This window comes from Ornithodoros turicata, chromosome 3 (assembly GCF_037126465.1).
Source record: "Ornithodoros turicata isolate Travis chromosome 3, ASM3712646v1, whole genome shotgun sequence".
Lineage (NCBI taxonomy): Eukaryota > Metazoa > Arthropoda > Arachnida > Ixodida > Argasidae > Ornithodoros > Ornithodoros turicata.
This window is the reverse complement of record NC_088203.1, coordinates 28,375,170-28,388,329: the sequence shown is the minus strand read 5'-3', so window position 1 is coordinate 28,388,329 and position 13,160 is coordinate 28,375,170. Positions and strand designations below refer to the sequence as shown.

Here is a 13,160-nt window from a genome sequence, read left to right as displayed (position 1 = left end):
ATCTTGAAAGCACCAGAGGGGCGAAATCTTGTGATCAAATGTGCATGGACTCCTCTAGCAAACCAAGGTACTGAAGAAAACCAAAGAAAAACGAACGAACCCGCAATTACACCTCTAAAAAAGGCTGTTGTAGCATCTAAAAATGTTAAAAATTGCTACAATTCAATAGAGCCGATCTTAGAAGATAGCATTTTAGAAGATAGGACAGGACAGAGGAAGGATGCAGATGAGCTGTTTATTCTCCAAAGGTTGATTCCATTACGTGGTAAGCGACCTTGACACCATTTTCTCTGCTCACATAACATTCAACATCGATAAAAAGGCAGGCAACCTCAAAAATGTTGCATTTAGGGTTTAAAAGCAAATGCCGAAAAATCCGGAGACACACAAAATCATGCGATACATGTGCCAAAAAAGCGCCATCACAAGAACAATGGTGAATTGATGTTGGGTACTTACGCAGAATGATGTTGACCGTCTTAAGATCCCTGAACCTCTCCTTTCCTTTGCTACCTAGCCAACTGTACAGCATTCCCAGGTTATTTGTCAGGAGGTGGTAGAGCATGCGCTTGACGGCCATTTTGCAGGTGCTTCCACCCAGCTGTGCTAGCTCAACAACCTGAAACAAACAAGGAAATCATACGTTAAGTGCAAACAAATCCCTCCCCCCTCAAAAAAAGAACGATACACAGGGAGACATTGTGTTTTGACAACAAGTTTTGTTTAAAGCTCAGCTACGCCGATTTTCGAGTGTTACAGAATGGAATGGTACTCACACGATGTGTTCATAAGGGAACACTGATTATGTATGCAAAATAGTTATCCCAAACTCCTCGCGGTTTTCCGAAAAAGTGAATTTTTAGTTTCACTGACATCCCGTCTTGTGGCCCGCAAACCCTGTGTCGACGACACATTCGTGGTCTGCCCGCGCTCCGGCTTGGCATGACTTTTGGCTTGGTTTCTTCCGGCAAGCCGGCCAGTTTCTTCTGCCGAGCCGTCTGCTGCGCAGATTCACATTGGGGAAGTGATAAACAGTTCGCTATTAGGGAGCCAGTATATTTCTGGACTTCACTAAACCCACGAGGAACGTGAGTTTTGCTTCCTTCGACTGCAAAACATTTGCTAGGCCAGTACAGACTTCCTGGTGTGATTCGTGTTCTGTGCTGCGTGCCGAGAATGTGTGAGCGTTTTGCTCCCGTCTGCAAGAACACTTCAGCATGCAGTTCCAATGTTTCAAACCACAATTTTCTGAAAGGCGAAAGAGAAATCTATTGACTGCAGCAATCGGTTACAACTCCGACTGGGTGCCACCTTCGAAAGGAGCGATTTGATCTGAATTCATCTGGCTCATACGAATGTTACGGAAGCAATGCGCAACTTGTTTCACAAGAAGCCGAAGATGTCTCGTCCGGGATGCTGTGCCAACCTTATCTGCAGCAGGAGATTGCAGGGGCAGGACTAGGCAGCAGATAAAGGTAAGACGCGTAATATGTTAGACAAGTCAGTCATGCGGTGCAAATTGCATCACGTAGAAGAGAAAAATACGCTATCTGTCGGTTACTGCTTCATCCTTCAGAGATTACGCCCCAGCGGGTGTATTCTCAGTACAGATTTGGAATTGCCTTATTTGTTAAATGATTTCGCAGGCATGCTGGCACCACCGAAAAGCTTGCACTCCACGTCTCAACTATCACCGTCTGGGTTTCAAGCTGAAGGCTGTCACCAGTGCCAACCAGACGCCCCTTCAAAGTTCATCTGTTTTTGTTGACGGAACAGTGCTTAAAACAAAACAAAAACAGTCATGTAATCTAACAGTTGTTCACGTTTGGATATTTTAACCATGGAATTTACCCTGCATGCACCATACCATGTTCAAACACGAACAACTGCTAGAGAGCAGCATGTACTGTTTCTGTATAGCACTTATGGCTTGCGTCCTGTGATCGGAAACAGTGGTGTCTTTTTTCTGCTACAACCAGTAAACTACAGTAAAGATTTAGAAATACTGTGTCATACCATAAAGCACTATGGGAAATGGCAGTTTGAAAAACTGGAGAAGACTGTCATTAGAATGGGGGACATGTTCTACGGTGAAATTTTTTACAGTGTGTGCTGTACCACGTAATGCACTGCAGGCCTACCACAGTATGGTAACGCTCTGAATACTAATTTGCTCAAAAAAGGAATGTGTGCGTTTCTTGTACTAACTTCCCCTTATGCAAGGTTGTAGAAAAATGTTTTCAGCTAATGGGGAGGGAGAGGACATCATTCTGGAGTCTCGTTGACCTACAATGCGTCGTGTGTGAAGGTCATTTTGAAGAGTGTAGGTTGTAAAAGACTGTTCCCACATTCTTGGCAGTGTTGACTAATAACCATAATGAACTAGAGAGTACATTTGTTGCTTCATATATTCGTGTCATGGCAAAGTATGTAGAGATACATCTGTCTCAACATGCAGGTGCCAAAACTGCTTTTTGTGCCTAAAATATGACAAATAGTTGTCTGTTCAATACCACTAATCATGTGCCGGCCTCCATGACCTGTCTGTGACATTCCAAAGTGATTAACATGCCCCATAGATGTGTGCAATGCTGAAGATGATTGTGTACCTTCTATGGATTCTTGTTTCAAGAAAAGTACTGTGTGATTTGCTAACAGCACCTAGCTGTACCTTCACAATTCTACATAAAAATATGTCAAGTTTCCGGAAGGAAACATCATGAAGGTCCATAGCGAAAAACCCTGAGACGAGGGATAGGAAGGGACATACACAATGTCTCAACATAGTGTGTTTATGTCCCTTCTTGTATCTCCTCTTCAGGTCTCGCCATCATGGACACTATCACCAGCTCGCTTGCTGTTGAACCGTTCTTTCAACGATAAGGATCACTTTCATGGACTGGATGGCAGCCAACATGCTGTCAATAAAAAGAATAATGGAAGGAGCTAAATATGATCCTTAGGCTGTGCGTGGTCATTGCTTTCTGACAAATGGTGACTTAGAATTTCAGGACAGTGCCTGCATTGGTAGTATTCTTGTGTTCTCACCCTTGACGCCCATTGTGTGTCATCGGTCACCTGTAATCTGCTAATATGCGCATAGCTAAAACAAAGTATATTTGTATTTCTTTGAATACAGTTGGTACAGCACATTGTTTTTTACATGTTCTATGGAAAATATAAATAAAAAATTATCTACTCTGCAAGTCTCCTGTCAGCTCTACAAAGCAGCTTCGAACTTCACTAGAAGCCACGTGCGAAACCTGGACCAAACTAGTGGTGAGGGTCCATATAGGTCATAGATAGATACTATTATTACTATTATTAGATCATAGGTCAGGCTTAGGTCCTGGTTGGTAGCAACGCATTTGAATCTTATTAAAAATTGGTGCAGGAGGTGACCAACATAACTAAATACACCAACTGACTCTCACAAATTTTGTGGTGTTATACTTTTGAAACAACATTAATACGCCGCAGTGGTCTTTTCTCCTTTGTTCCTTTTAACCTAGAAATATTAGGTCTTCGGCATCACCAGCCTTAGTTGCTGAGCATGCAGTTATTTACGTTGAGCACTGCAGTTTCATATTTGTTTCTCTGGACAAGCAAGCCCGCTTCCCCATTTTGATAAGAGTCTTTCAGCTTTGACAGGGCATTTGTGGACAAGGAAAACATTTGGACTATTGTGTATTTTGCTATGAAGTGCACCATACAAGGCAGAGGACACCATCAACCATTTCCACCAAGGTTATTAAATTTGTGATAAAGTATATATATACCTTTTGTCACTGACTAATTTGGTGGCAAAGTTACTTGAGTGGCAGTTGTGGAATTTTAAGCACATGTTTAAAAAAAATAGGATATGGGAAGTGCTGACTGGTGAACATGTGGAGTACCCAATATAATAATTGGGGGTTTACGTCGCGAGACAACTGAGTGTGGAATACACAGCACAGTGTAATGTTCCTTATTCTGGCAATGTTAGCATGGTTCAAGAAGTGGGAAATGTTGCACTACCCTTAATAACATCTGTTGGGCCCAGCAAACAGGATACACATACCCTGATCTGAAGACACTATGCCTAACTCAAAAGCAATATGAGATCGACCCGTACGTGTTTATTTTCGAAACTATTATGAATGAAACATGGCCTGTGTGGTATAGAACAATGGGCACACTCAAGTAAACATGCAAAAAATACGTATAAGGGCTCTCGACCTACATGCCGCGATGCGCTCTACGAGATAAACAACACACTACAAAACTACATCCAACACTTTTTGTGCGGGGCAACTCTATTGAGCACTTTCATATAACCCACGAATGGTTCAACGAGTGCAGTTCGAGTGGTCACGATACATTCCTACGTCGTTCATTGCAGTCGCGCTATGATGCTGCACAATATATGTATCTCGTGTAACAAGCCTGGCAATCGCACGATGTGCATGTGCAGAAATACGGCCTTCTTTCTTTGAAGACCAGTCCTCTGCAGGTATATGCTCAAACGATCACCAAGTCTCACGTTGTTTCTCAATCGCTGCCATTCCTGCACTTGTAGTAAAAGCAGCAAACGGTTGACGTGAATGGCAGCTGAACGGTTGAACTGCGAAGTTCTCGAGCACATAATCATAATTTCACGCCGAAAATGATGTTGAGGTGAGTTCGCGGTTGTTGTTTCCATCGTTCAATAGTTCTCGGGATTGCCTCGGACGAAACGCTCATCGTAGCCGGCGGCCATAACTGGATTTCCTCGCAAACGGGAGAAGACGCCAGGGAAGTCAGAGAAAGCCTCAGCTTTCATCCAATCAGACGCACGATTCTCTATCTACGTAGATGGAGCAGGTTTATCCCATCTACGTCACAAAAATGGCTGCGCCCATGGCTTGTTTTGGTTTCTTTGATGAATTAATTTTCGTAATAGGAAGACAAAATTGAGAAACGAAGGTGCGTTTCGGGGGCAGTTGGATGTGCTCGTTCTGAATATCACAACCGTTTCAACACATCGGGAAATCGGCGTAGCTGACCTTTAAGCATCCCAGTTTAATAGATAGAATGGCATAGATGCAGGCTACTTGGTGGATAATCTCCATGATAGGCAAGCCTGAGTGATGGGCAGGACACGTAAACACAAAATGAAGGCTCAAAACCAGCAAGACATTTAATCGATAATAACCCAGGCAGCACAATGTACTGAAAGTCGAGTGCAATAGGGGTGGACGGGTAGGTGGAAGGCCTTGAACACACTCGTGAAACTAAAGAACATTGATAAGACACATACCGTCCACCCCTATTGCACTCGACTTTCAGTACATTGTGCTGCTTGGGAAGGAACTTCAAGAACACGTAGAGGGTGCATGGGAGACAGAGAGAGAGGGGAGTAGGAAATTGAGGATAAAGTAAGTTGAAAGAAGGTCAAAGGAGGTGTCTGAAGGACGGGTGGATACAAACAGAAAGCACACTAATACAATTGCCGACATTCTGTATTGCCAATGCTTCTCTCAAAAGACATTCTCCCCTGTCCCAGACGGCGGTACTGGCGTGGGAACCGGACAGGCGAAAACGTCTTTTGGCTGGCGTCACTGGCTGCCTCAGTAGGCACTGGAGCGAGTGCGTTTGTGACTCGGCTCGCTTAACGCAACACAAGCACCACTCGCACACCCAGTAGTGTCAGACGTCGAGGGTTCTGCCATCTGCATCCATGCACCCATTTGAAATCAGAGCGTGAGAGCAGACAAGCATCCGGGGGCTCGAGTGACATATATCCAGTTGAGCGAGGCAAGCAAGGCGGTGCAGGCGTTTGGTCATGTGGATTGACGGTGCCGACAGATTTGGAAATACCTTTTCTTTTTACAGCGTTTATGACTTTGTATTAAAGGGGCACTAAACTGATGGTCGTACTCTGTCTAAAAAACTGCACAGAGTGAAAGCAGGGGTTTCCCTCTACCTAAATATGTGGAAGACTTCGTGTAGCTCAAGCGCTTTAACCATTTTAAAAAGCAGATCAAAAAGCGAAATCAGAGCGACTCTCCCCTTCGTCTAATGCGTCAGCAAACGTCACTCGGCTACAGCAAACGGGACAGACTCATCCCCGAATGACGTTTTGCGTCGTCAACCAATCCTGGACTCACACAAGGTCAGCCGCGAGGAGAACCTGCCGAACGTGTTTGCTGTCGCATTGTTGCGACTCCGTGGCTGTGGAGAGGTTTCACTTCAAAGAACAAGTGCGGCTTATAAAGTAATATCATTTGTGGTCGTGAAGGCAACCGGAAGAGATGTACAAAAAATACGTTGTGGAAGGACATCCCTCGTGAGTGTAGTCTAGTGGCTCTGAAAACAACAACAACAACAACACTTATTAAAAAATGCAGCAACATAGGTGGTGGCCCGCGCTAAACGTCAAAATGACGTCGCTCCTATTGTTGTGAGAATTTGGAGGGCGGAGCATGTTCAAGAAATAGTGCGCAACGCGTTTTGTAATTACTGCGCTGCTATGTCGTTGTCGACCTCCATAATTTAAGAACAGATGTTTCAGAGTTAAATGAACATATTCCTACTGCTCTTATATCGGTTTAGTGCCTATTTAATGCGTGATGGACGACACAGTCAGATACGCAAGTGAGCCGTGTAGCGAGCCGGAGAAACAGGTACCGAGCGTCCCGGTCATACAGATTAAAGGACCCGATAAAGCGTGCTTCCGGAAACTTTTATAGATGTGGTATGACTGTGTATTATTGAAAAAAAGCTTTGGTGGTGGAGGCTTCACGTTTACCCTGCCCCGACAGAAGGCCACATTAGGGCCACTATAATTTCCCACTTGTACGGATGCAACGTCGTCCTGTAAACAATGCAGGCCTGAAAGTGGAACGCACACAAGAAATCTGTACCTTGGCCAAGGCATACACCCATGGAAAAAGCAGAACCCAATACAGAGTGTGACAGAGAACAAGGCCAGATAATGCGTACCAGCTTTTTCTCGGTTTCAGATGTGAGTCCGTTTTCAAATTCTTGTAGCTGCTCGATGGAGTCAAGTAGCTTCGGAACAACGAGGGCGTCGTCTCCCACTACTGCAGCAATCTTTCAAGGCACAAGACTATGAAGAACGTCATCTTGTTGCTGCTGGTTGAGTCTAATGATGTTTAGCATACGGAGCACTTGACGTTGGAATTCTGCAAATAGTGAAGTAGTGCACCTTATTGTGTAATAATTTCACCAAAAAACAAGAAATCACTAGCTGGCAGAATAAACCTGCCTGTACAGCTGCTGTTTTCTTACCACCATCGTGTAATGTGAATTGTTCACGCAAAAACAGAAGTTATAATGCGACAGTTGAAGACAGATTCACCATGGTAAAGAATGTCCACAAACAAATATATACCATGTAGGGGCATTGGTCTTTCCTCTATGGTGGGCACAACAAGCTGTACAGTCTCACTTCGATCTGCAATGCAGAGTATGACAGGTGAAGATGAGAATTCACTATGCTAGATAATGTCCACAAATGAATACATACAACGCCGGGGCAGTCGTCTCTCCTCCATGCTGGTCGCCAAGGGGTGCATGCTCACTTTGTGCTGCAATGCCGAATATGACAAGTGAAGATGAAAATTCACTATACCAGAATGTCTAGAAACGAATACATACCACGTAGGGGTATTGACATTTCATCTATGCTGCCGCGCAGAGGGCTGCACAGTCTCACTTCGTGCTGCAATGCCGAATATGACAGCCGAAGATGAAAATTCGCTGTACTAGAATGTCTACAAATAAATACATACAACGCCGGAGCAGTGGTCTATCATCCATGCTGGTCGCTGAGGAGTGCATGGTCTGACTTCGTGCTGCAATGTCGAATATGACAGCTATTCTCGCTTTATCTCAGCATGCAATATTTAAACCTGTTATCAACCTATGTGAGATAACCTACCAACAGAAATATCATCACTTTCCACAATGTCAGATGGAGATGGTACTGCAAGGGGCACAGGAGTGTGTGCTGGCGTTCCTGTGCGACAATCATCTATAGGATGAATACCGTATAGGGATGAATACCGTGGCAGTAAATTTCAGTAAATTTACAGTATCTTTCCTGAATAATTCACACACCTGCATCGCTTGAAATGTCCGATCTTGGAGAGCGCCGCGAGGATGGCCCTGCAGCATTATGAAAAGTTTACTTTATTAATTTACACTTCCATTAAATAATAAATTTTGGACCGGCCCCTCTCAAGCAGCATCTTATATTACGCGTGCAGCACAGCCCCACGGAATTTTTTTTTCATATTTATTGTTGAATCTAATATTTATTGTGGCAATTCACAATCGCAATACTGCTGCCGTATATGCCGCGGAGTTCACAGACTTATATTTCACAAACGTACCTGCAGTATCCTTCCACGGACGTGTGGTAGCTGTAATTTCTTTTTAAATTGATGCATGACATGAAGATTGGCTGAGCAACTTACCAGACAGATGTTCACCTTGCCTCGTCGTGGCCTCTGTAAGGTATTAGGTGTCACACTTGAAGCATGCACTGAGTAACGAATACCTTTTGCAGTCAAGATAAAGCTCCCGGGCACAGGTGGGAAGTCGTCTTCACTTTCGATTACTTTTGGCACCCTCCTTCTCTTTGCCGGAATTTCCGAGTTCATGTCTGAGGTTAATTCAGAAATAGGGAGCTTCAACCTTGCATCACGGTACGACACTGAAATTTGATGACATGAGAACATCAACCTCAACTGTACATCACTGCTAGGTGCTTAACCCACCGAATATTCCTTCAACTTGTGCGTTGTATTCGGCACAGTCCATACCCGGGAGAGACCCCTTCTTAACCATTCGCACCACTTTATTTGATGGCCGATTTGGCCACAGGCACTTGTTCCCACGGATCCATGAACATGGGACGACTTCAACTTCCTTGGTTTCAAAGAACTCAACAATACCGTATTGCATCTGTAAGACAGTCCTCAACATGTGCTGACTGTATGCAAGTAAGGATAAGCCTGTAGTCTACAATGCACAGGCTAGTCCTCAAATCATGTAAAGCAATAGAACACGTTACAAATGGATCAGAGGCAGAATGACGCTTCCACTCATGTGATGGAGTTGAACAACCTTGCGCACTGTTTCTAACGGCCATGCTTTTAGCTCAGATGGATGAGATGCAATCACAATTCCAAGTGATGATGATGGCAGTGGTTTATCAAACAGATCGCACCGTGTCATGAGTTCACGGCGAATCACGCAAGGTTGCCTGCATGACCGCAGTACTGCAAAGTTGACAATCTGAACTATCTTACCATCTATCATGCAACAGCTGTCAGCTCCTGTACATGTAAGCATGAAGTCGGAAAGCTTTACAGCACTATATTGCGGCGGAGAGCAGGATGCAAGCAGTGGACCGCGATTACGAAGCCCCCTGAACTCTGTGTTGTTACTGTTGTTTAGAGGCTGCGGTGTTCTATCAAGTTGCATTTCCTTCAAGCGATTGTACAGCTGACTCAGTGGCGCCCCTAGTTTCTTCAGCATTTGCTTCAGAGCTTGTATTTTATTTTCGAATGGAAAAGCACTGAAGGAATCCAGTAGGCCGTACTCTTTCACATCATCTGCAAGGTGTAGGAGGCAGTGTACATTGTAGGAGACAAAATGACTGTCATATAGATCTGCAAATGTTCCTACAAAACGTCCCAGCAATGATGCAGCGTAGTCACAGTGGCTGTGGCACAGGGATTCATTAGCCAAGATAGATACGGCAGAGTGCAGCGTGAGAAAATTTACGTACAGTGGCTTGGGAAGCACCGATTCTAACACAACAGGGCCAGTGTATAAAAGGAAAAGCCTAAGTTCCGTAGCTTTTCACCTGTCGAGATCATCTAGGCCACTCGATTTTCTGGCAAAGTCTCTTGGAATGTGATCTACCATAGCAATGCTCGCTTCTGTTATCATTGCCCTTTCCCTGGGGCCCAGACGGACAGATAATGGGCCACTAGTCCACAGCATCAGCAATTTCCGTGTAACTCCCAGGCATATCAGATGCGTATAATCAAGGGGGACTTTCTTGATTATATCGATGGGCAAATCTGTTAATATTGACGTGCCCCGATGGTGCTCTGGGTCCGCCTGCAGGCGAAAACTCTCATCTGTTCTCAAAGGTGCCAGTGCAGTAGAGAAACACCATTCTATTCATTTCATGGTCACCTTCATCTGTGCACCTTGGACACCCTGAATGTCCCATATGCCCCTTTGTGCACAGAACATAAGCACGAGCGGGTGCGTCACATATTAGAGAATGAAAGGTTACATGAACGGGGGACCTTGTCATTTATTGTAATGCCTTCACGAAGTAGATCCTGCAGTTCCTCAACAAAAAGTTTCAAAAACTCGTTTTGGGAAAGCGGTTTCGATCGTCCACAATAGGCGCCAACAAGAAATGGTGGGGGATTTCCAGCTTTCACCAGACATTGGATGGACCACATCTCAGTTTTTGAGCTTTTTGCCAAATGAAGCCCATCGATATTAAAGGAAAGGTCTGATGGCAAAACTGTTGTTTGACGTAAAGCGTCCTTGAGACCCGAGTTTAAGCCGAAATGACAATATTCACCAGGTGTCATACGAGATATCTGCCGACCTGGATTTCGAGGAGTTCGCATCAGGGTGCGAGCATCCTTTGGCAGATATTCGTAATAGGGATGCATGCGAAGTACTTTTAGCAGGGATGTCACAGGGGACAGCGCTATGTTATTGCGGATGGCCCATGACCTTAGACCTGTTTGGATATCACTAAAGTGATAGCTTCTGCGTTCCTCAGAATTACTGCAGACAGAGCTGCCAGAATCGCTCTCCGAACCTGCCCCACCAGCGTTGTGAAGTTCAACATTAGGGCGGCCTTCAGAAGGCATGTGCATCATTAGCTCGGGACCCGTAACGGATGTTGCAGCCTGACTACTGTCGGTAGTACTGTCGCTCACATCATTCGAGGGATTACTTTGCTCTGCACAAAGCGGCGAATGTTCGTCGTCTCCAGTGGACATCTGTGACAGCGTCTTTGCACTAGGCGGTGGACGGGCGCCGTACAGAATGAGTAAATCTGACTGCGCCTGGGAAGTTCCCGCTGTTTCACCCAATAGCACCATCGTGCACGAGTAGCACGAGTCCGCAATGAAGCCTTCTGATTAACATACTTTTGCCGGTGCTTTGGCATGCTTGAAGCGCAGTAGCGATATAATTTAACGCACGATAGCGCACTTAAGCCTACTTCTCGGTTGCAGTCTTGTGCATTCTGCCTCCAGTCATTCTGGGAAAATCGATGGTTATACAGAACAGCTGCCGCATTTTAGGTAGTCATCGTACTTAAAGTAGTTGTTGATTGCTTTCAACGTACGGGTCATGAAATTCGCTCATCTGCTGCAGCACGCCGGTGTCACAGTTGCCCTTCGCGCGAACAAAGCAGCAACCAGACTTGGCTTGGATCGGAGACCGGCTTGACTAATGACACGGCAGTGGCTCCATCTAGAACTGCAATAAATTTGCAACCCATTTACATGTTATTGTTCGCAAAATAAAGCTCCGAATCAACTGTGGTGACAAGCAGCCGTAAAAATAGAAGAACGAAGATGAAAGATAAGCGCTCACCTGAAGTACGCAACATGTGACAGAAGATCGCACGTGTGTGTCAATGTGGGGGGGTTATTGGCAGAAAAAAAAAGAAAAGAAGGAGGGGAAAGGGGATGGGCACGGGATGCTGTTTGCTGGTTTCACATACCGTGTGATGTGCATCAGCGGCGCACAATGATGCGCAACTGCTCGCGACACTGGATATTAGTGGGACATAGTATAGACGTCCACGGCAGGGCACATTTTTTACGACTGAAAACAGACCTCCCAACGACACCTATGCGACATTCGGATGTCGGGAATGTCTGAGACGATTTCGGGACATCCGTGAGACATTGGTGGTTTACTGGGATCACACAGTGCAACCGTGATGCAATTCACGCACTTGACTTGGGGAGCAGCCTGTCGTTAACAATAGCAACTACATAACAAGGCTAAGGTGACATTCTTGGTGTTGATTCTCATATTCCTGCCGAAACTTGTGAACAACCGGGTGGATTAGTTAACCACCGCGAAAAATTTTTCAAGATCTTGAACGCCATTCACGCCTCCCTGTCCACTTCAAGCACGGTACCTCACAAACGGTAGTGTGCTTTAACCTGCCTTTCCCACGCGTGGCCACTGAATCGGTTCGTGAATCGAACCGTTTGGGGAGAACCGGTTCGCACCATTATACTTGTCTTCCGGAGCTGAACCGGAAGTGAACCCTTATCGTCGGACCTGACCCCGAACCGAACCGATAACGTTTCGGTTCGACTTTCTGGACTGAAGTGATCTTCCCCAACAACACAGTGTTGTCCCAGGGACATCTGACGATTGTCTCACTGGGACGACGAGGATATCCCCAGGATGGCGAAATCGATCCCCAAGGTGTCCCTGAAATGTCAAAGTGGGACTCTGAAGCGTCCCCACAGGAACCCTAAGAACGTTCTGTGGGCGTCCCAAAGGACAGGTTTGGGAGGCTGCGAGGATGAACCCAGGGTGATCCTCCTCGGTCCCAAATGGGTCCTGAAGGACATGTCTGGGAGGTTAAAAGGCTTACTATAGGACGGTCGTCTCACTTTTACTGTTCCTGGTTTGTACCATGTGGAATCATCTGACTTCAGTATCACAAGGCTTGAATGACCACAACATAAATCTGAAGGGGGCATGTGGAATCTTTATTGCATGAACACCGCTCAGTTTTATTGCATGTACACTGCATGGCTTTATGGTTATGCGTGAAAATGACTTAGCAGAAATTTTAGCAAAAACTCAAAATGGCTGTAACAAAGGAATTTTATGCTGAGTATAGAGGAATATAGCAAAGATAGCACATAGTGTCCTAGGTAAAAGATACAGTACATGCTGTCTGCAACATTTACATATTCTTCATGACGATGAATATATACTAATATGTAATAACATATCATAATGAATATATAGCGTGTTGCTAGCACGCTTTAACCCTTACTAATGCTTAGTGTGGCAGAAGTCTTTGGCAAAGTTTGAGAAAGCTATAAAAATGGAAGACGATAAATATGGAACACGAACAGAACTTCGGCATG

At 45.1% G+C, this 13,160-nt stretch overlaps 3 long non-coding RNA genes across 3 annotated transcripts; all 3 read right to left on the bottom strand.

Annotated features, from left to right (window-relative positions):
* Positions 1-7,056: 7,056 nt before the first annotated feature.
* LOC135390123 (uncharacterized) lies at positions 7,057-7,571 on the bottom strand. The gene is made up of 3 exons (XR_010421723.1): positions 7,511-7,571; positions 7,376-7,438; positions 7,057-7,166 (listed from the first exon to the last, which is right to left on the bottom strand). It is a non-coding gene; the product is annotated as an uncharacterized LOC135390123 (long non-coding RNA).
* A 77-nt stretch (positions 7,572-7,648) lies between these two features.
* LOC135390121 (uncharacterized) lies at positions 7,649-8,186 on the bottom strand. The gene is made up of 4 exons (XR_010421721.1): positions 8,104-8,186; positions 7,925-8,017; positions 7,776-7,838; positions 7,649-7,705 (listed from the first exon to the last, which is right to left on the bottom strand). It is a non-coding gene; the product is annotated as an uncharacterized LOC135390121 (long non-coding RNA).
* Positions 8,187-8,361: 175 nt separating this feature from the next.
* On the bottom strand, positions 8,362-9,000 carry LOC135390122 (uncharacterized). The gene is made up of 3 exons (XR_010421722.1): positions 8,766-9,000; positions 8,546-8,701; positions 8,362-8,495 (listed from the first exon to the last, which is right to left on the bottom strand). It is a non-coding gene; the product is annotated as an uncharacterized LOC135390122 (long non-coding RNA).
* Between the last annotated feature and the right edge of the window lie 4,160 nt (positions 9,001-13,160).